Source organism: Anomalospiza imberbis, chromosome 14 (genome assembly GCF_031753505.1).
Source record: "Anomalospiza imberbis isolate Cuckoo-Finch-1a 21T00152 chromosome 14, ASM3175350v1, whole genome shotgun sequence".
Taxonomy (NCBI): Eukaryota; Metazoa; Chordata; class Aves; order Passeriformes; family Viduidae; genus Anomalospiza; species Anomalospiza imberbis.
In genome coordinates this window covers 12,451,937-12,474,205 of record NC_089694.1, presented here as the reverse complement: position 1 = coordinate 12,474,205, position 22,269 = coordinate 12,451,937, and the positions used below count along the sequence as shown (strand labels likewise).

Here is a 22,269-nt window from a genome sequence, read left to right as displayed (position 1 = left end):
ATTGAACATCTGTGAACTCCAGGTCAGTCAACATGAGCAGGTGACAGACTAGAAGTGCAGATTTTGGGGCTGATAGTTGTTCCCTGGGAGGGCTATCATCTATAATTTCAGCACTCTTCAGTGGAGACCACATCAGGCTGGAGCTCTGACAGCAGGTGAGGTGCATGGCTGTGTAGGAAACAGGAAGGTGGGAATCTGGGCATGGTTTTGTGCATGCTGAGCTGGATCCATGGCTTGCAGTGACCTGCACTCGCCCTGTGACAGAGTGTGTGCAGGTTGGGTTCCACATTTGACAGTGCGAGGGCATGGGAAGTTGTCTCACTGATAAAAGGAAGACAGAATGAGCAGTTATTGGTGAAAACCCATAGTGGAAACCACACTGAAGAGGCATTACTGCACAGAAAGACACTGCAAGATCAAGTAAGCAAGTGTTGCCAGAGGCATGGTAAGAGGTGGGCTTTGTTCTTAGAGGAAGGGCTGGGTTTTCTGGGCAGCCCAAATCTCTGTGGGAGAGACAGAGAACTGGTGAGACACACAGATTTTCAAGCAAATGCTCAACTGCAACATCAGTGATAACCTCTGATAGGTCCCCAAAGGACTCCAACTTGCCAGCCTCTTTCTCACTACCTCCATGACACACACCACTGCCCAAATTAGCCTAATTGGCACCCAGCCAGTTCCCCATTCCTCCTTGTTAAATTAGCTCCACTCAGCTGGAGATGGCTTTAGCAGGTGGTTGCTTTTTGCCATTGCTCTCCCTGCTCTGTGACAGGGCAGCCAGGTTGATTTCTGTGGATGGGCTGCTGCAGTGCTGGGGTGGGCTGTATCTGCTCCAAGGCCCCTGCAGGCTCTGAGGGCTTTCACACCCACCCTGCCTCTCAGAAGGGGGGTACTACTTGGCCCTTTCTCTCTGCAGTGAGAGGCAGAGGCACAAGGCCTGTAAAGCCTTTCTCGTTATCTTGCTTTGTGGTTTGTGTTCATCTGGAGTGAATTCAGCTGCAAAGAGAGAGATGGACCATGGAGTTCTTGTAGTTTAATTTGAGATTGTCACTCAGAGGTATTGGGGTAATTATCTTTCTAAATCTGTGCATTTTGACAATGTAGAAAACAATTTGGAGTCAAACAGGGGTCATTGACTTGTTTTATTCTTGTTCAAGAATGACAAATTATTACACCAACAGTGTGCCAAGTTGATGGTAAGTACAGAAATGTGTCATTTCTCTGTCCTGCCTGGAATGAAGACTTCACCCTTGTGTGCTCTGGGTTCAGTTTATTGAAATACAGCAAGCAGCATGAAGCTTGCAGGAGCTCTGCACTAGCTGTGCAATGGTTTTGCAAAGAGACACGGGTGGAAACCAAAATGCAGGTGAGAGAATAGCTGAAATAGCTCAGCATGTGAAGGGGCTTGTTGCTTGTCTGCAGGGTGGTAGGTGACAGAGAAGGTGAGGGAACAAGGGTGCCTGAACAGAACTAGGGATTGATTTGTGTAGAAAGTGTGTTTGCAAAGGCTAATCTCTGAAAGTAATTGGCATGATCAAATCCAGCTCTCAATTCATGTACAGTCAGGCTACTGCCTGGTATATCCTGCCCATTTCACTTAACACCCAAGAGCTAGCAGCAGTTTGTGCCAGGAATATGGGATGACTCATTTGAGCTGTTTTGTTTGAAGAAATCAGGTCCCTGATTGCACTGGTTATTCTGAAGCCTTTCTCACTGAGAGGAACAAAGTATGCCCAGAAGATGTGGAAGGTTTCTTTTTTTAGTATGCAAATAATGTCCTTCACTAAGTTTATTCTTTGTCTTATTCTTTGAGGTGAAGGGTGCCCTCCATGCTCTAACAAAAGGTGGTACAGCACATGCACACCAGGCAAGAGGTTGTTCTTAGGCTACGTTGTTCTTGTCTAATTTATCATCATGGGACAGCAGGGGTAGCAGGCACCTCTGGAGATCTGGCCCTGCTGGCAGCAGAACCAGCCAGAACAGGCTGTCCAGTGCCAGCCCTACTTGTGTTTTGAGTATCTTCAAGAACAGAGAGTCCACAACTTCTCTGGGCAACCTCATTCTTGTGTTTGACTACCCTCACAGTAAAATAGTAAACAAAAAGCTTTTTCTTTTTGCCTGTATTTCAGTTTTTTCCTGTCACTGTGCTTGGAAGAGTCCATGATGGAGAGTTCTTTGCTGTCATTCCATCAGGTATAAGATCCCCAGAGAGACATTTTAAGTCTGGATGTATTCTTAGCTTTTCCAAAATATGTTGTTTAGCTGCCAAACTTGTGAAAACACAGACTGTTATATCCATTTTTTTGTGTCTCATCCCCCAACACCACATTTTTATTGGTCTGTTCTTGCCAGCTGTTGCTCTGTTTGCCATCATCCTCTTCTGGAGGACTGGATGTTTTCCCTGGATGCCAGTAAGCCTCTTTTGCCCTTCACATTACCCTCTTTGCCATGGCATGCTGGCTCCCAGGCTGAAGGGTGGTAGTGGTTTGGTGGCCTGCCTCAATTTAGGTACCCACAAGGTGGCCAGACCTTGGTCCTAAAATCAAGGGGTTTTTTTTCCTGAGGAGAAAAAATGAGATAAACTTGATTTTCCCTAGTACATATGTTCAGTAAGGCAACAGCTGTAGAGCTGCCAAGAGGAGCTCAGGAGAAAAGTGAAATATATGGGTTTGGGGTCTGTTTTTTTCTGTTTTCTAATAGAAGACAGCATTATTCATCTAGCACAGTAAATTGCTAAGCTTCTAGTTCATAAACAAAATAAATAGTTTAAATAATGAAATGATCCTTTTAGGCCAGGCACAGAGTTGGCATTGCAGCCCTGCTTCTCCTGAGAGCTCAGCGTGTGCCCTGGAGCCAGCACTCCCAGAGCTCCATGACTCCAACAAGCACTCAGAGCAGGAACTGGCCCTTGAAAAGAGTCGTGGAAAACAGGGCTGGAGCTGGCAGGCTCAGCCAAGCAGGATGTGCTCCTTCCAGGCTGAATCCTGTGAGTAGATGGGGCAGGTGGTTTGGGAACCAGCTGGAGATATCCAGTTTCCAAGTGTGTTCCTCCTTAGCTCTCAAATGAGCAGAGCACTGTTGACAGCTCCATGACCTCCACAGTTCCTTCTCCCACAGTGGTCAGAGAGAGAGCGCAGGCAGAGGTTCAGGACTTCATATTCCTTTAGAGCTGCAGAATTTCTATTCAGACAAGCAACTTAGAACTAGAACCTGAAAATATACAGGTTTTATCCTTTCATATCTGAGTATTTTCTTTTCTCTCACAAACAAACATTCTCTTTTATATGTAAACACCAATATTTTCTTCAATAAACTTCCAGCAGAAGTCTGAAATAGCCATGTCTCTCCAGGAAGTCACATTATTTGAATAATTCCTGCTTCAGACAGGCATTTAGGACACCAAATTGTCTGTGAGTAAAGCGCCCCTTCTTCTCACAGTGAAAGAAAGAGGACTTCAAAGATTAAGACTCTCAAAGCAGTGTTTTTACTGCTGTGCTTATGCTGCATTCATATTTATACTGTAAATGACAATTCTGTGTTTAAGGGGTTAGCAGACTGTTTGTAGCAAGATAAATTTTGATGTTGCAAGTTGCGTAGGGAAAGTAGGAAATGAAGCTCTAAACCACAGGATAATTGGCAGAGTTTTGGTATGTGTTGTGGGGTGGGACAAGTGTAAAATTACTTACCTGTTTTGGGAAGCAAAATATCCAGAAAGGTTCTAGTTTCAAAGGAATCCACTTTTTGATTTGGCACATCCACCAAAACCACCGGCTATTACCTGACTGAAGCCACATGCTCAGAATCATATAATCATTTAAGTCAAAAAAGACTTTTAAAATTGTTGAGTCTAACCACTGATCCAGCACTGCCAAGCCCACCACTAACTCATCCCCAAGTGCCACATCTACACATCTTTTAAATCCCTCCAGGGATGGTGGCTCTACCACTGCCCTGGGCAGCCTGTTCAACAACCTTCTCTACAGCCCTTTTGGTGAAGAAATTTTTCCTAACATCCAATCTAAACCTCCCATGGCACAATCAGAAACCATTTCCTCTTTTCCTATTACTTGTCACTTGGGAGAAGAGGCCAACCATCACCTGGCTACAGCCTCCTTTCAGGTAGTTGTGTAGAGAAATAAGGTTCCTGTCAGCCCCCTCTCCCTTAGCTGCTCCTCCTCAGGCTTATGCTCCAGACCCTTCAACTGCAGATTCCTGCAGTCACCACAGGGGTTTTGTTGTAGTAAGGAGGAACCTTCCTGACAGAGGCTGTAAGGTCCTCCATCCTCTCTGATACATGGGATGTGTGCACTACTTAGGTTATGTTGAATGAAGCCCTTCCCTATCCCAGCAGCTGCTCTGAATTTCTGTGTTTTGGGGATTTTATAACTATTTGAAGAATCTCTCTGTAATCCTATACCATCAAGCACACTGATCTGTTTTTTTTGCTTATTAGCTTAATATATCCTGCAGGTGGGTGTTTTTATTTCATTGCAAGTCAGGCTGGAACTGCCAAGCTTCTCCTTCCCTGTTTGTGGCTTTTATAACCAAGAAGAAATAAATTGTGCTCACTCTAACAGCCATGACCTTTTCAATCTCAAGTGCTTGCACTGAATTCCATTTGAGTTAGCAATTTTTCCTCCAGCACCCAGGAAAAAAAACTCTTCACCCTACAAATAACTTTCACAAATGCAAAAACTCATTGCTAATCAGTCGGGAGAAATGTCTGGCATTTGGTGAGACTCGTTAAGCTGGTGGCTCTCTACATGTGCACTTCTGTTAAAGGGCACCGGGGAAGGAGGTGAGATGATATTTGCAACCAGCCTCTGCTGCTGCTGCTGGAACATCTGGGGCAAGGAGGTGGTTGATCAGTAGAGCTTAAGCAGCACTTAATTTGCTGCTATTGATTTTCTACCAACTGATCCATCCAGGCTGTTGGACCAAGATAAAAGGTACCTACTTATTTCCTTTACTCACAACATGGCTGAGCTTGTTGTGGTGGAGAAACCCACCCCACACCACCTGGGAAGAAGGCAAAGGATTTTCAGGGTGAGTGGACAGTGAGATGGAATGAGAACAGGCTGAATGGCAGATCCCAGAGGGTCGTAATCAGTGGCACAGGATCCAGCTGGGGGCCTGCACTGGTGGTGTCCCCCAAGGTTCAATACTGTGCCTGGTGTTGTTTAACTTGTGCATCAGTAGATAAATGCTGGATGAAGGGTAGGTGCCTCCTCAGCAGCTTTGCTGGCAACACAAAGCTGGGAGGAGTGGCTGATAGCTCAGAGGGCTGTGCAGCCCTTCAGAGGGACCTTAACAGGCTGGAGCGATGAGCAGAGAACTGTCCAAAGTTCAGCAAATGCAGGTCCTGCACCTGGGGAGGAATACCCACCAGTACAGCTTGGGGGTGACCTGCAGAGCTTGACTTGTACCAGGCTGACTGGAAAGTGGACTGGAGAGCAAGAGGAATTTGAACCAGTGTTTGGCTGGAGGGAAGTTGGCCTGACAGGGGATATGAAGCCATCAGAGGCACCCCCTCTGTCCTAAGCTGGCTGAGACACTTCATGTTTGTTTTCATAGCCTTACACAGGAAAAAAAGACTAGTTATTGAGAGAAACATGCCATATGCTGTTGCATATGGCTGAAACATCTGCATATATACCCAGGGATCTGATATATGTGATGAGCTTCTGTTACAAATCTAACAGTGAAGAAATTATCTTTTGGATTTTCTTAAATTCATATTTTAAAACTACCTCTAAGGCTCTTTGAAGGAAGTCAGCCTCCTGGCTTTGTCTTCATGGGATTTCATGGAACCTGCAGGGTCCAGTGAACATAGAAGGTACTCACAGTTGTTTGTCTAAGAGTTACCAATCTTCCTGCCATCCCCGGGGATGTCTGAAGGCTGAGTGAGTTGTCCCAAACTCTTCCATTTACCACTGCTACCAAATAAGCAGCAGAGGAGTGAAGTAGAGTCAAACTAAAATCATTCAAACAACCTAAACAGATGTTTTTGCACCTTCCATCATCCTTTTTGCCTCAGCTGATTCCTATGACTCATGAAAGTAGTAGAATATAAAGAAATCAGAATGTACTGTGTTTCCAATGGTGGCATTGTTAAGGTAAAAAATAGACTTACAAAAATAAGATGGACAAAAAAATCTTTATTCATAGCAGTTCAGATGAAATGGAACAAAGAATACTGTTTCTCAAGCTTAAAGATGTCACTGATAATGCAGCTGAGTAGATAATCCAAGACATTCAAGAGCTGTGACTGTAGGAGATCTGTTCATCATAGATGAAAATCCTCCTGTTTTCCCCAAAGTTAGTGTCTTCATCAAGGAGTTTATGAAACATTGATTTTCTGTTGTGTTCATACAGCACCCAGCATGAGGGAATCTCCCATTCTGGAAAAAGTTGTTAGACAAAACAAAAAGGATTATGGAAAATACCATATATGGGGTAATAAAGTGGTATCTGTCTAGTTCCCCACTGAGCTAGAAGGATGCCATAGGGGTCTGAGAGACAAAGTGATTCTGGACAGAGAGAGAGAGAGCTCTTCATGAGAAAGCAAAACATTCCAGCTCATTCAGTTGAACTTGTGGTGCAAAATTCCCAATCACATGAATGTTCCCCCAAACTTTTAAGGCAGAAGTCATAGAATCGCAGAATCATCTAGGCTGGAAAAGAGCTCTAATATGATCAAGTTCAGCTGATAACCGAGCACTACCTTGCTTGCCAATCAACTATGTCCCTCAGTTTCCCATGCACAAGTCTGTGGATCTTTGTTTTTTCCACCTCTCAGCTGGAGCCACTGAGCATCACTGTGTGTTTGTACCCCTTAAACTTGCAGGTTTTGCATTTGCTGCAGGGAAATTGCCTGTGGGTGCAGACAGGGCGAGGGGGTGACAAGAAGATGAGAGGCATTTCCAGGCTCCTGAAATGCTCCACTTGTAGCAGTGCCCAGAGGGAATCGGTGAATAAAATCTCCTCATAATGAGGTTAGTCACTTCTTAATTCAGTATTAAAATGATCTGTTTCAATATTGAATCAACATTTAAGAAAAATCAATGAAAAATAGATTGTAAAACCATCTGATTTGTGGATGATCATGGGTGACAACCACTGAAAAATGAAAGAAAAGAGCCCAGACTGAAGCCCTGTGCTTCAAAATAGCACTAAGTAAGAAATAATATATCAACAGTTCATTCAGTATTGCTTGCAACCTGTTCTTTTGTACCAGAGATATGAGAACGTAAGATTCCTACAGAAGGTTTCTTGGATGGCAAAAATTCCTAGATACTGCTTGAATTATGTGCCAATAGCTCGGCATTTGTGGAAGGTGTCATCTAATTAAACCAGAATTTTTAAGTACCAGACAGCATGAAGACCAGTAATAAGAGAGCAAAATCCATCTGTATTACAGATGGGATATGCAACTCTAATAGTATGGCTTTAGGCAATGTTTAATTGAGTAGTTAAATTATCTTTTCTAGACGGGAAAATAAATTACTGCTCATCTCTCCAATTTATTTTAGCTTCTCCACATTCTGTTTCCTGAGGGAGTGGTGAGGGAGTGTAGGACATCCCCAAATATGCCTGGGATGATTTATTCACCCCATGTACCATAATTTCCCCTTCAAGAAGAATGTCTTATATGCATGTGGGAGTTGGTATGTATGTAACTGGCTGTATTCTGCTCTTTTCTTGCAAAGGATATCTGCTAATCACAGCTGTATGTTACATACATGTGTTTGTGTGGTTTTAAGCATATTCTTTAAAAAAGCAAGAGAGAGGATTACTAGTTCAACATCCTTCAGTGAAGTCAGGAGTGTGGATTTCAGTGGAATCATGCAATTTGCCTATGAAGTTTTTCCAAGCTTTGGGATAGCCTGAAAATCTCCACATTGACTCACAGCATTTTGTAGAATGGGATAATTTGTGTCAAATAACCTGAGGACTGTTACTCCTCAGGTTGCCTAAACTCAGCCAAATGAGCAGACAGCAATGCATGATATTCTGTGTGGTGCATGGGAGCAGAACTGAGAATGTTGGACAATTTCAGTTGATTAAGTACTGGATCCATGTGATTCCATCTGCCTGAACATTTTCCGGGGTCAAGTGTCGGCACACAGGCATAGCCATGCTAGAGTGTGCTAGCTTGTGTGCTTTGTGCTGGCTACAGGAGCACATCTGGTGTTCCACCTGGGGTGGAAATTTCTGCCCTAAAGTCACTCCGTGGAAAGTCTGGAGCAGATCTGAGTTGGTTGGTCGGGTTGGTACCTGACTGCTGGGCTGTATTGTGTGACTCTGATGTTTTTGATCAAGTGCTCTGAGCCTAAAAACAAATTTCTCACATCTTGCAGAACTGCAACCCAAATCCCTCATGATGTCTGAATATTTGTGAATGTAGAAACAGGCCTCTATGCATGGCAGACAGCTGGGCTCAGTTTACCCCTTTCCAAACAAAAACATGACTTGTTCTCCAGTTGGTCACATCCCAGCCATGGGCCTTGGCTGTGAGCTGGATGAGATAACCGTGTTCCCCTTGTGTGGCCTGAAACTCTGCTGAAATTCTGGGGGACAGAGAAGGGTGAAGCAGGTTTAAAAGCACTTGGGGAGGAAAGGCTCTGTAGTAGTGCAGGAGAATCTTGTTGCTATTGGAGTAATATTACCTCTGAGAATAACTGATGGGACTAGAGAAAATTACTTTTAAAATTACAGGTAGTCTATTTTTCCCCTTGGTAAAAGTTTTTTCTAACAAAGTTAATAAAAGATTGTTTTAATGAATATGTATGCTTGTTGCCCAGAAGCTCCATGGGTTTTAGAAGATGCCCTCAGGGGAAAATGCTGATTGGAAGAGCCAAGGGTGCAAAGTTGATACCTCAAATGTTTCTGTCCAGACATGCTGAGTTCAGAGTGCTTCCAGGCTGTAGAGGTGCAGCATGGTCAGTGTGAGCCCTGAAAAACACCTTTGCTTGGTGTGAGCTGTCGCAATTTTATTTTTAAAATGAAGGTGCACAGATGCTTTTAAAGCTGCCTGGAACACGAATTTAACATTCACAGTTTGTGAAAGGACTTGAATTTCACATTGCTTTTCAATGAGCTTGTCTCTCTTAGACCAGTCCAAGTTTAGGACTTTCAAGCAAACAGCCCTGAGGCACTGCTCTGTGGCAGGATCAATGCTTTGAGAGGTGCCTACATCATAAGGATGAAAGGCTTGTTCTCCACTCAGGACTATGTAGAGCAGTAAATATATATTTTACTGCATGTCTCTGCACAGCCATAAACAATGTTCCGTATTGCGGTGCTGGGAGGGACCAGAGCACTGTGCACCAACTCACAGACACTGACCCAGGCATGGGGCATGTGCAGCTCTCCAAGGGGACAATGCCAGTCAGGAAAATACATGGAGCAAGTGGCTGAGGCTCCTGTAACACCACCTCCATCTCCCCACTGTCAGGCTGCTCGCAGCTGCACCTTCCCCACTGCTGCAGTATGTTTTTTTTTTTTCCATAGAGAGCATCACCAGTTGTCTTTGACAACCTGAATCTGCTTTCTGCAAGCTGTGCCTGGTACCAAAACAAACTGCACAGTGCTGGGTTGTCGTTTGCTGCCTGGCTGCCCAATCCAACCACCTCCCATTGCCTGGGGGTTTGACCACCACTGAGCCAATTGTTACCTCCTAATTTGGGGCGATGAGTTTCTCAGGGCCAAAACATCACCTAAACAGAAAAGACAGTGTGATTTTAGAGTAGATGCATACCCAGGGCTTTGCTTCTCTACGCTTGCTCCTCAGTGTCCCCAGTTTAGTTCTTGCACCCTAACTGAGCCCTTCTTATCATTGTGCTGTCTCACATACCAGGTGAGAAAAAGAATGATGCTTCAGTTCATAACCCTGCCCTTTTTAGTGACACTTCAAAGAAATCAGTGTAGTGATACAAGTGATTTTATTGAGTTGTAGGACTGTATTTTATGCTCTGAAGGAACACTTACTTCACATAAAGGCTTTGACATTTTTATAGAAATGGCTATAACTGTGTTATTCTATACGAGGAAGAATTTATTAAGCCTAGATCTGGATCTCCTTTTATGTTATGTAAATGACTAATAACAACCCTTCTTCATTACCAGCTCAGTGCCCAGGCCAGGGTTATTAAATCCCCCCTTCCCTTCCTTCAGTCTGCATCTATCAGGCTGCCACATTAGGCTGCAACACATCATCAGAATTCATAAAACCAGCCCAGACTTGTACAGGGATATGAGGCTGCAAAATTAAAACCCAAGTTGCAGAACACCATGGTTTTTTGCCTGTTGTGAGAGGAGCAAGCCGAGGTATTTTGGGGCATGGTGTGTTGAGTGAGGCATGACAACACCTTGTTTACTTGCGATTATGAAAAAATTCACAACCACCATATAGTGGGGATTAAAAGTAAGGCTTTATTTCCCTCACTAGCAGATAACACATCCTGCTTTTTCTGTTTTCAGGAGTGGTTTCTACTGTGTTCCATTCAGATGTGCAACCATCCCCTACAACGCCCTGCTCTGCTCTCGTCCTAGAGCTCACTACACTGGGCTGGGGTGCCTGTGACACCAGGCAGGGCTGAGAAGATGTTACTGCATGCTGAGTGATGTTTAGACATTCACACTTGTAAGATGAATCTTATTTCTCAAAAAAAACCCTTTAAGTGTGTTGGAGATTAGTTTGGGGGTTGTGTGAAACGCTAGAAGTTTGAAAGCAATAAGGACTTGTCATTATGTAAAATCAACAGACTAAGAAAGTAGCCACCCCAGACTCATTTGTTGCTAGAGAGTTGGGGGCAGTCCCCTGGGAGGCAAACCTGAATAAACCTTTAAAGGTGTATCCCAGAAGTAAAGCCCATTTCCCCTCAGTCTGGGATGACCGCACAACCACTGAAACTCTGTAAATGAGCTGAGGACAATAGTTGCTTCTCTGGCTTCTGTATGCTCTGAAAATACCAGCTGAATCAAATCCTGTAGGTGAGAAAAGTAAAGGAAAACCTTGTTTTGTGGATGTGGATGGGATTTTGTGTGGGCTAAACACCAACTGTTCAGCATCTTTTGTGGATGGATCTAGCCCAACTGATCAGAAGTGGCATGTGCTGAGTGAAAAAATACATATCTGAGGGAGTTCCTGGCCATCATTTTATGGATGAAAGGGAGAAGAACAAGGCATTCCTGTGAGCTTCATTTTCTTTGCAGGGAAAAGTTATCAGTGTTCTTCCCAGAGCAGCTTCAGGAACTGTAATTATGCTTTTCTGTATCAAAGGAGAAAGGTGTTTACACCTGACCTAGTCTCTGGGTAGATGAGATATTCTGTCTTGGGAAATTGTCACCTTCAGGCTGGCTGCTCTCACACAGCTCATGCAGAGTACAGTTTTCCCCCACAGTGTAGTTGTAGCAACCTGCCAGTGTTCACCCAAGGCAACAGCATTTTTCTCTGTTTTCATACCCTTTAGGTCAGACTCTGGCCTGATGAAAAGTGTTTATGTAGATTCTTCAGAGCTCAGTCTGTGATTTCTGCTATATAGCATTAACTTCATAAAAAAAGTATTTGTAACCCAGCAAAACACGTAATAAAAGTCATCATTTAGACAGAACTTTAGGGCAATTACCTATACTGAAGTCTGGATTGGTGTGAGCATCACCAGGTCCTGCTCTTTCTGAGCTCATGTCCAGCCTTTCATTGCACCCCTGAGCCCGCCCCAGGTCTGCTGCAGGAAGGGCTGTGATGTGCACCAGTGGTCCCAGTGCAAGGACAGCCCCAGTGCAAGGACAGCCGTGTGCTGGGGACTCTGCTGCTGGGTCCTCACAGGTGCTGGTGTGGTTTGAGCCTCTGTTCAGGTATCTCACAGCTCACTGATGAGCAGAGCATGTAAGGACTACAAAGCTGCAGGCTGGAAATGAGAAATAGATGCTGGGTTATAAAATATTATGCAAGTAAACTAACAGCTCCCTTTAACAGCCAGAAATAAACTTCTTTGATGAGGGCTCAGCTATGATTCCTTCTATACTGAAATAATTTCAGGAAAGTGCAGCCAGCCTCTAGAAAAGGCTTAAAACGTGATTTAATGAAACAGAGTTGAACCTCCAGACGCAGCCCTCCTTCCAGGGCTGTCGGGTAGGCTGAGCTTTCCCGGCGCCCCAGGCCCGACCGGGGGGGCTCAGCACAGTGATGCTGAGCACGGGAGCCCGCAGACGGGGGTCGCGGACAGGGTGGCTGGCTGGGACGGTGCCGGGTGCTCATTCCCTGCTGCGCAGCTCCATCTAGGGGCTGCTGCCTGCCCGGGAGCGGCCGGAGCCTGGCAGCTCCCGGGCAGGATTCCGGGAAATCGGCGGCTCCTGCAGGAGCCCCAGACGGTGCCGTCTCCCCCAGCCCTGCTCGGGAGCGGCGGGGAGAGAAGGACTTTGTCCTCGGATGTGCGGCAGTGCTGGCACCAGCAGGGACTGAGCCTGCTAAGTGCAAAAAGGATTTGGTGTTTTCGGCAGGCAGAGGTGACTCCTCTTTGCGATGGCACTGGACACGAGGCTCTTAGAAGCATCCGCTTTTCATCAGGCGTCTTCTCGAGCTTAACCTGATTAAATTTCTTCAGTGAAAGGGCTTTGGAAGAGGCTGCCCAGGAAAGTAATGGAATTGCCATGCCTGGAAGTGTTAAAAAATGTGCAGATGTGGTGCATGGTTTACTCAAGGACCTGGCAGTGTTGGGTTAATGGTTGGACTTGCTGGTCTTAGAGGGTTTTTTCAACCTTAATGATTCTGCAATTCTAAATAAACTCAGGCTTACCTCGAGTTAAGCCTCATTTGGTGCGATTCACTCTGGTTCACTGATCCTCATCCCTGTGGTGAAAGGAGCTGTGACATCCAGGGCTGGGAAGCAGGCTCAGGGCACTTGCAGTTCCCCCTCAGTGGAGGCATTGCTTACAGGGAGGAAGGGAAGAGCAGCAGCTGGGCACAGCAGCCAGGCACCACCGTGCCCCTCCAAGCTCAGGCTGAGAGCTCTGCTGTCTGCTGGGCAGCTTCTTTGCAGGCAGTAGTGACCTACAGTTAATCAGAGTAAGGCTTGGGATGCTGACAGCGCAAGTTTCTGGTATGGTTTCTTGTGTTGAACTACACAGAAAGGACTTTAGTGAGGTTGTCTGAGGAGGACCTTGTTTTCCAGCTCCTCAGGAGGCTTTGCATTGTTTATGTCCCATGAAGCTTCTCAGGTGGGAGGAAAACCCATGAACAATGTTGTGCTCTGGGAAGGAGTGGGGCATTGCAGCCTTCACATGTGGCATGAAAGGGGGTAAAAAAAGGCTGACCCTGTGGCATTATGCATTATCCTTTATAGAAGAGGTAAACCTAAAAGCATGCAGTTTCTGAATGCCTAATATAGAGAAAGGGCTGGGGAACTCAAACTGTGAGTGAAGGCACCCTGCTCCATGCTTGCTGGGGAGCTGATGAGTGGAAATATATGATCAAACACTAATTGCCTTCAAATAAGAGGAAAACCAGCTCCAGGCCAGCTGACAGGGAAGCTGCTGTCTCTGTGTGATGCATATTCAGAAGCACATCAGCAGCAGAGTCAGCACATAAAGTTATCTCATAAGTATTTACTAGTTAATGATCCCAGGGGAAAGATCACAGTTTTGCCATAGCAGTGAAAAGAACACCCTAATCATTAACTGAGTTTACAGGTAATCACAGTTACATCATACTTATCCATTTTCTAATATATCAGAATAATTCTCAGGTGTCCTTCTAAGCTGAAGAATTGGCCACAAGAATAGACACTCTGTGTGCAACAGTTAACATGTCTTAACATGACATTTCATTAAAGGCCAAATTCCTACTAACCTCAGCAGAAACAGTAAAAAGCAAGGGAAAGACCAGCAAATGAAACATCTTCTGGCAAGAGAGACGTAGCGAGATTCAATGAAATGTGAATACTATTTATTTAAAGAATGATTGCTGTATCATTGGTGGATGCCAGTAAAACAGGAACATCTGTCACCTGGCCTGGAACTAATGCTCCCATGCTCATGTCCTGTCCTCTATGTAATCAGTATATGACACTTGCTGCAGCCTTGAAGCAGAGCTTTTAGTGTTTTATATTTTTCAACATGCTTAATTAGCAATGTTAGTAATTGTCTATCAATTTTGCCATGAGGGGATGATTGAGCAGAGACCTTTCATGCAGCACCAAATGGATAACTACTGTGGGCCTGCCACTACTACTGAAGCAGCCAGTTCAGCTCGGGATGAGGGAGAAGAAGGGGATGCAATCCTTTGGTGAAACGGTGAAAAGCCTGACAGAGGGGAAGTGGTGTTTTCTCATTTTCACACAGAGAACAGGAATGTGTGCATGTGGGAGGAGGGCAGTCATGGGGCAGAGACATGAGGTAATGGAAAGTTATGACAGTGGAAAGAAATAGAACCCTGCCCAGACTTCTGCACCTTCAGGTCCTCCAAGGCTCTCTGTTCTTCAGCAGCGTCTCACAACACACAAGTGCCTACATGCAGACCAATTAGAGGCGCACTGATGTGTTTGCCTGTGTGCTGAAAAGACTAGAGGTAATATGAAGTCTGAAAGGAGGGGCCGTCCTGTAAAAAGGAAAGGCTGAGAAACACAGCTCTCTGCAGCTCACAGGGTGCTTTGCCTCCTTCGTGTCTCCCTGTGACTGCATCCCATCCAGCCAGGGTCTGTGAAGCAGACCTGCTAGGTCTAGAGCAAGTCTAGAGCAGACCTCTCTAGCACTGCCTGCTAGAGAGCCACTCCAAGAATCCCTATCTGTCCCTATGTTCACCAAGGGGTCTTCAGTAGCAGGCTTGAGTTTTTTGTCTCCTCATTGCTAGTTTATGTAAAAAAATCAGAAAAAAATTAAGCCTAAGTCCTGAAGACCTTCAAAAGCTTCAGCTGTTTTCCCATGTGAGTTTTAAAGGCTGTAACTTGTGTTCCTGGTGAGGTCTCAGAGGAGCTTCAGGCAGGGTTTCCACATGCCTAAGAAGAGGATCACCAGTTCTGGTAGCAGAGGGATGAGTGACTTTCTCCTATCTTTTTGATATCTTCAGATATGAAAATCTCCAAAGCTCCAGATTTTCATATTCCATATCCTTCCTGTGGTAAAAGACAAAACAGATCTCTATTTGCATTTTTAAGGTGTAGAAATGAACCATCCTCATAGATATTTGATTATACAGTTGTACAGCGACTGCTGCTCAGTGACACATGCTGCACTCCCCATTTTCCCAGAGCAAAGCTGTCATGGGTGCTTTGGATAAAAAAGCAAAGCACTTCACTGAGAGCCTTCCCTGAGTGAGGCTGCCTGTTGATTCACTCTGCAGCATCTCCTGGCGACTTTCTTCTCCTTGTGCATAGCAGGAAAGCTGGGCAAAGAGAAGCCTGACTTGCAGCTCTCCATCCTTCTTGGTGGAGAAAATATGAAGCATGCTACTCAGTAAATTAAATCTATATATTCATGGTGTTCTTTGAGCAGTGTTCATTCACCTGAAAGCCATACTAAGGCTCTGGTTGGATTCAGATGTCTTTTGGGTGAGTACTGGATCCAAACAAATAACTCCTGTCACTGAGGCTGACCTTGGACAATTTTATTAGTTAGTGAAGATGCCAGATGCAAAGAACAGAACTGAAGCCACAGCGTCAGTTAAAATTTAGTTACTCTGTTAATTAAGTCTGGCTTACATCCTAAGCTGCTGGTATCCTGTGTGGCTATAAGTGTATTACCATTCATTTTGCTGGAGAATGCAAATAACATCACTATAATACCAATGGATGGGTTAGTATGTAACAGCATGGTGGAAAAGCTGGTAATTTTATAAAAGCATAAATTTTGTTGTGTGGATGGCCCAGTGTGCTGGATCTCTGGACACAGGATGAACAAGGGCTATTTTTTGTGTCAGCTGCAATGAAAATAAAATAAAGATTTTCAGGAGCGGTGAGAAGGCAAAGCAATTTTCATGTAAATGATGTTGTGAAGCTCATCAGAAATTCTTCACTTTTAGGACTGACAGGTTTTTAAATCCTCCCACACAATGCAGTCATATAGTAGTATCACTAATTGTTGTACTATAGTATTATTTACTCTCAAGCACTGTCTTTCTTATTACTGGTTTAAAGTACATGTGTATGTATGTGTTCATATCTATCAATCTTCTTTCTGAACCAAAACTTTCTGCTTTCTGTCTGCAAACAGCATCACCCTGTTTTCATCTGACCCCAAGTGCTGAGGAAGGTGGTAATGTAACCACTTGGTCAACCTGACTGCCAGGAATTTTCTTCTACAACAAAAGGAAAGCACATGGGCATGGCTATGACCCTGCCTCTGCAAAGGATCCTTTCCCTCTTATTCTCCACGAATATTGATCTGAAAGTCAAAGGGGAATTCTTCACACCAGGCCCTTCTAAAGAATAGGAGAATGCTTCACACCAGCCCTTACTGAAGAACTTACTGGAGACCGAATTTCTTCCTGTTTCTTCTCACCTGCAAGCAAGGAACAGCTAAGGGCAATTCTGCTGCTGAGGAAATCCTTTGTAGGAAAAGGGCTGTTAGCCCAGAGCTAGTAGGCATAAAGTATTACAGTTCCCATTGCATTAAACAGCATCCTTTTATGAGGAGACAGTATGCAAGCCATAAAATCCATGGATGTTTCTGTACTCTGTAAAATGTGTCTTTAGATCTGTCCAGGGAACAACAGCTTTTCCAGTTTATTTGTATGGGTGGAGTTGAGGAATGCATTCAATGTTTGTTGCACAATCTCCTACTATTGTGACTGAGGGATCACTCTTCCCCTACTACTCCCAGTGCACTGAGCCCTGGTCTAGAGGTTAATGTGCCAACCCCAAAGCCTGGTCTGCTGATACAAGTTATTGCCTAGTTGCATTTGCTCTAGCCACTCTTGCTTCCAGTGGTGCCTGTGAACTCAGAAGGAGAACAGGGTTTTTTTCTCTGTCACCAGCTGGGACCTGGTGCTGCCCAGCTGTCCCCACTCAGAGCCTGCAGAGCACTGGCTGCTGCTGGACAAATCCACTCCAGGAGCAAGCCAGAAAAGGGGGAATAGGGATGGTGGCAGGTAGAGCTCATGCCTGTGCCTCAACCCTAATTGGTTTTGTAGTATAGGTTCAGGGAAATTCCTCAGAGAGTCAGGTAAGGAAGACAAACACCAAACACAGAATAAATGCAGAAGATGCCACATAACCCTCGATGAACGGTTTAGTGCTTCTGTGTTTGCATATAAAAGTAGAAGCACCCCCAGGTTTTCATGGTTTTCCTGGGCTCTTAGAGCAGTCCAATGGTTCTGACTTTGTTGAATATTTTTTTCTTTAAAAATTTCTGTTGTTAACTAGAAAGTAATCTCATTTTTGTGACCATTTTGGCTAAGGTGGAAAGTGTTTGTGGTCTGCCTCAATAAAACAATAATGTGAAATTTTATCCAATCATCTAGTGTGAAATTAGTCAGATGTGACATTTTTGCCCATGTGATCAACTTGAAATCAAGGAACAGACTTTCAGCAAATGAATGGGTAGATTTTCTCTATATTTATTTGTCATTGTACTCTTTTATCCTCCTATAGTGGCAAATAATTTAGAGAATTATCCACAGTCCACCCACCCCCTTTTTCTGTTCCACAAAGAGAGTTACACTTATGGCAAGAGGATAAATATAGCCACTATATTGTCTCAGCAGCTGGGGGTAATGAGCTGAGCCTTAGTCCATCCATTGGAAGATCTTTGAAGATAATGCTTTGATCCATAACAACATTCCTGGTGAGAAAAGTCTGAGTCTGCACAGCCAGATCCAGGTGCTGGTTTGATGTTTCTGCGCTTCGGAGTGGGAACAATCTGTCAGGTAACGGGTGCAATGAAAACAGCCCATGAACTAGTGGAATGAGGTCATGGCTAGGGAGCTCAAAAACAGAAACTGTGGCCATGAAATGTAAAGAGTCCACTAGTTAAAGACCCCACTGAAACTCCTGTCATGCCTTACCAACATTCCTTCTGTTTCAAGAGCTTTGTTGTGGTCTCCTTTAGGCTGTGAGTTTCCTTTCATGTATTGGATATTCCTGTTAATGTCAAAGGTAATTGTCATGGCTGTTTTTAAATTAATGGCCACTGTATTAGAGTTTAAATTATTCTGTACTGTATTGGGTTTTGTGGCAAGGTTTTGGTGGAGGCTGGGAAGATACCAGAAGCTTCCCCTTTGTCAGAAAAAGTCAATGTCACCTGGCAACAAGATGAACCCATCACTGGCTGAGGACAAGGCCATCAGAAACACCACCCCTATAACTCTCCATCTTCACAAAAACCTTCTGCATTTTCCACAGCTAAATAAAGCCCAAATAGCAATGGGAAGGGGATTTGTTTTTGGTGCGTTTGTGCTAACACACACTAGTTTTTGGAAAAGTACCCACTCCAACCTGCAAAAAAAATTTGATACTACCCACTTTGTAGTCAGCACCTCTTGTCTGGGCAGGGGTATAGAATGTCACATACTGGTTAAACTGCATATAATTTGTAAGACTTTGTTTACATTTGCCTCTACAGAAAAAGTGTCTGTTTCCTTCAGTATCTAGAGTTTCACCTGAAATTGGTAAGTAGTGGTTGACCTATATCAGCTGTGGGAATGAAGTCTTTCCCACTCTGTTTATGTAGGTGCCACATGGATTACACAATGCATGTGGAAGGCAGCCACTTCCATCAGCAGCCCCGTGTTTTCATTGCAAAATGACAGCAGTACTAGAGAGAGGTGAAAATTACACTGTGGGACTTCCAAGTTCCGTTTGCTAATAGGGGTGTCTGAGCTCTTTGCTCTAACTTATCTTGGGATGTGTAGTAACAGGGATTATAGCCCTGTAATGCCCAGATAAATACTTTCTTTGCCATATCAAGCATTAATGTCACTGTGGTTCTATTCCCACAGAAGATGGGTGGCCAACTGTGTAACATGCTCTGTGGTTGTTGGGCTTTCAGCCTGGACTATCATGGAGCATTCCAGAGTTAGCCAATCCATCATTTCATCTTTCATGAAACATCTTTTCTGGGGTGTAGAGGTTCACAGAAGAGATAAATATTTATTTGTATATCATCCTTTTTGATACATTACCATGGAAACAAGTAATGAGAAAAAAATACTCTCAAGCAGGTGGGTTTGTTTTTAAATAACGTCTTTTCAGCTTTCACCTTTCCAGCTCTGCTCCTACTGGGGGATTGGATTCTCTTTCTGCATCTGCCACTAGATGGTATTGCTTTAACAGGGACCTTACTGCCTCTTCTGCACCGTTGAGACAAAGAAAAGCAGGGGCTGCCTGTGTTTTTAATATTCTTCAAGCATCTCCTGGCAAATGTTGAGGATAAAGTCTTAGAATAGCAGATATTTAGTCCCACAGCTGGCAGCTTCTTGTGCTTGCAGCACAGTTTCTGCTTAAGGGCAAGTTTTATATTTGCTCTATAGTCCAGAAGTAAGACAGGTCTGTGGTCTGCCTGAAATTTCAGAATACCTGATGTATAAAATTTGAAACAGACAAAACTTTGTATACTCTAGGTCTTTTAGCTAATACAGAAATGCAAATAAAAGGCTTTTTTTGTCTTTCACAATTGCAAAATTTTTCTAACACTTTTGTATTTCCTTTATGTGCTCACAAAAGAAAAGCAGCTGATATGCAGGAAGTCATTCAGCAAAATTGTTATTATTCTAGGAGATAAAAACATCAGTGTGGTGAGATATGAAGTAACTTTATATTAAAAGTTAATGATTTGGATTGTTCAGCCTTAAATGACTTGCTACTTCCTAATCCTTGATATGCATCTTTATGGTAAGTTTATATGATGTGAGACTTATTCCACTTTTATATTTCCTTATTTTGTTGTTCTGTTATTAAACTTTCTTATGTTATTGCTTTTCCTACTGGGGAAACAATCAAGAAAGTCAAACCAAAAGTGGAAAGAACATCCTCTAGTGATTAGATGTTCTCTGTACCCACATTCATAATTTTTCAGTGATCAAATTTTTATCTTAACTCTAAATTAACTTCATTGATTTTCTAAAATTATTTGTAATTGCTTTACTTGTTTATAAGTAAACAAAACCTGCTCCCACATTTTGGTTGAAAGTTGGGATTGGCTAACTGAAATTTTATTAGGTGTTTTGAACAACTATTTGGAAATTTTAAGCTTGAGTTACACAGCAAACCTACCTTGCATCCCCACCCAACTGAGTAGGGGCTACAAAGGCCCTCCCTGGTCATTGCTAGCCCCCTTCTGACCCCCTCATGCAAGCTGCCACTTTGCTGGCTCAGGTAGCAGTGGATTCAAAGACCAGGAGGGCTCTTCTGTTTTAAAAGAACATAAAATTGGTTGGGTTACAGTGAAAGCATGACCCCAAGAGCCAGACCTGACCCCGTAAGTGCTGAACAGTTTGAACTGTGCTGCATCTTAACAAACACGAGGGAGCTGCCAGCTGAGCTATGTTCACTGCTGGGGAAAAAAGTGCTTTTAACAAAATTCACTTTCTTTCTCACGCATGTTGGAGAAAACAAAACGCCTCAGTATTTGTAATCAGAGTGTAGAAAATCAGTGCTGCAGACAGTGCTGCTCCTTGCCTTCCACTAAAGCTGCTGGTGCCCATTTAGTGTCCTCCTACCCAGGTGAAGGAAACTCACTCTGAGTAAACTCTGAGAGGCAAGATCACAGCAGGAACTACCAAAACCAAAATGCTTATTTCCTCATCTCACTGATTGCAAGGAAAGCAACCATCTCATATTTCTTCTCTTCCAGGGTAGCAGGATGCCATGGTGGCTCAGGAGGGAAAGAAGAGGCCACTCTGCCATGCCATGTGCTGTATGGCACTGCAGCAAGGAGCAGGGCAGAGGTTGCAGGAATGCTGGTTGGCTGCACCCTGCAGGAAAAGATGAGGAAGGAGTCATGTGGAGTTAGTGACTCACACAATTAAGGTTTGGCATGGCTGAGTGGCAAGATAACAACATGATTTTACCATAAAAGGGGCAAATATGTTATTACTGTGGTATATGAGATTCAATTAAATGGCAACGTTAATTAAACAGCTTCCAGAGCTTTTGTTTGGAAGCTTGCAAGGCTTTATTTCCTGTAAAAGCTGTTCATTGAGTAGCAACAATTAGTTCCCCTGCAAATGAGATTGATTGCACAGCAGAGGCTGTAACATTCTGGGCTTCTGTTGAAGAGCTGGGTTCAAGTCCATCCTTTGGTGAGTATTTAAGTGGAGTAGCTTCAGCAGGAATGTGAATGAATAGCATGAACAGAGCGTAACCTTGGAAATGCTTAGTGCTCATCAGGCTGGAGGAGAGTGAATGCTGCAGCAGTCCTTGGACTCTCATTTGCAGCTCCTGTTAGTTATGATGAGGATGGTTTCTTTCAGATTTTGACCAGATTTTTTTTCTTTAGCTGGAGAAGGAATTTCAATTTAGTGTCAGGAGAGCAGAAAACCTTTGAGTGAACAAGCCTCCCTCCTAACAGGATGACGTAGAGACAATTTGCAGTCTCCCTTTCAGAGAATGTCTTGGGCCTGTGTTATTTAATTTGAAGTGTTTTGTACTGATGAGTTCATCAAAACATCTCAATACCATAGGTTTTATTTGCTCCGAGACCACGGCCATTTCCTGGAAAGCCTCAACCTTCACCCAAGACATCTGACAGCAGTTTTGCCATACACAAACACTCTCCATATCCCTCACGGAAAGCACCTCTAAGCGGCACAGATGGCACCACTGTTCCCAGCTGGCAGTGAACCTGCTCAGGGTAGTTTTCCCTATAGAGACTTTGCTGAAGCCCAGCTGAAGCTGCTGCTGTGGTCCGGGTCCCAGGCTGCCCTCCAATGCCACATCTCTCTGGCCCCCCATCACCCCATCCCTCTGTCCCTTCATTCCTCCATCTCTCTGTCCCTTCATTCCTGCATCCCTCCATTCCTCATTTCCTCCATCCCTCTGTCCCTCTACCCCTCTGTCCCTCCATCCACCTTGTCCCTTCTTCCCTCCATCTCTCTGTCCCTTCATTCCTGCATCCCTCCATTCCTCATTTCCTCCATCCCTCTGTCCCTCTACCCCTCTGTCCCTCCATCCACCTTGTCCCTTCTTCCCTCCATTCCTCTGTCCCTCCACCCCTCTGTCCCTCCATCCCTCTGCCCTTTCTTCCCTCCATCCCTCTGCCCTTTCTTCCCTCCATCCCTCTGTCCCTTCGTCCCTCCACCCCTCTGTCCCTTCTTCCCTCCACCCCTCTGTCCCT

The 22,269-nt window shown here is 44.3% G+C and overlaps 2 long non-coding RNA genes across 2 annotated transcripts; one reads left to right on the top strand and one right to left on the bottom strand.

Annotated features, from left to right (window-relative positions):
- The first annotated feature begins 7,852 nt into the window (after positions 1–7,852).
- LOC137482550 (uncharacterized) lies at positions 7,853–20,926 on the top strand. Its single transcript, XR_011004126.1, has 3 exons — positions 7,853–8,067; positions 18,565–18,604; positions 20,788–20,926. It is a non-coding gene; the product is annotated as an uncharacterized lncRNA (long non-coding RNA).
- On the bottom strand, positions 19,060–21,773 carry LOC137482549 (uncharacterized). The gene is made up of 2 exons (XR_011004125.1): positions 21,732–21,773; positions 19,060–20,908 (listed from the first exon to the last, which is right to left on the bottom strand). It is a non-coding gene; the product is annotated as an uncharacterized lncRNA (long non-coding RNA).
- Between the last annotated feature and the right edge of the window lie 496 nt (positions 21,774–22,269).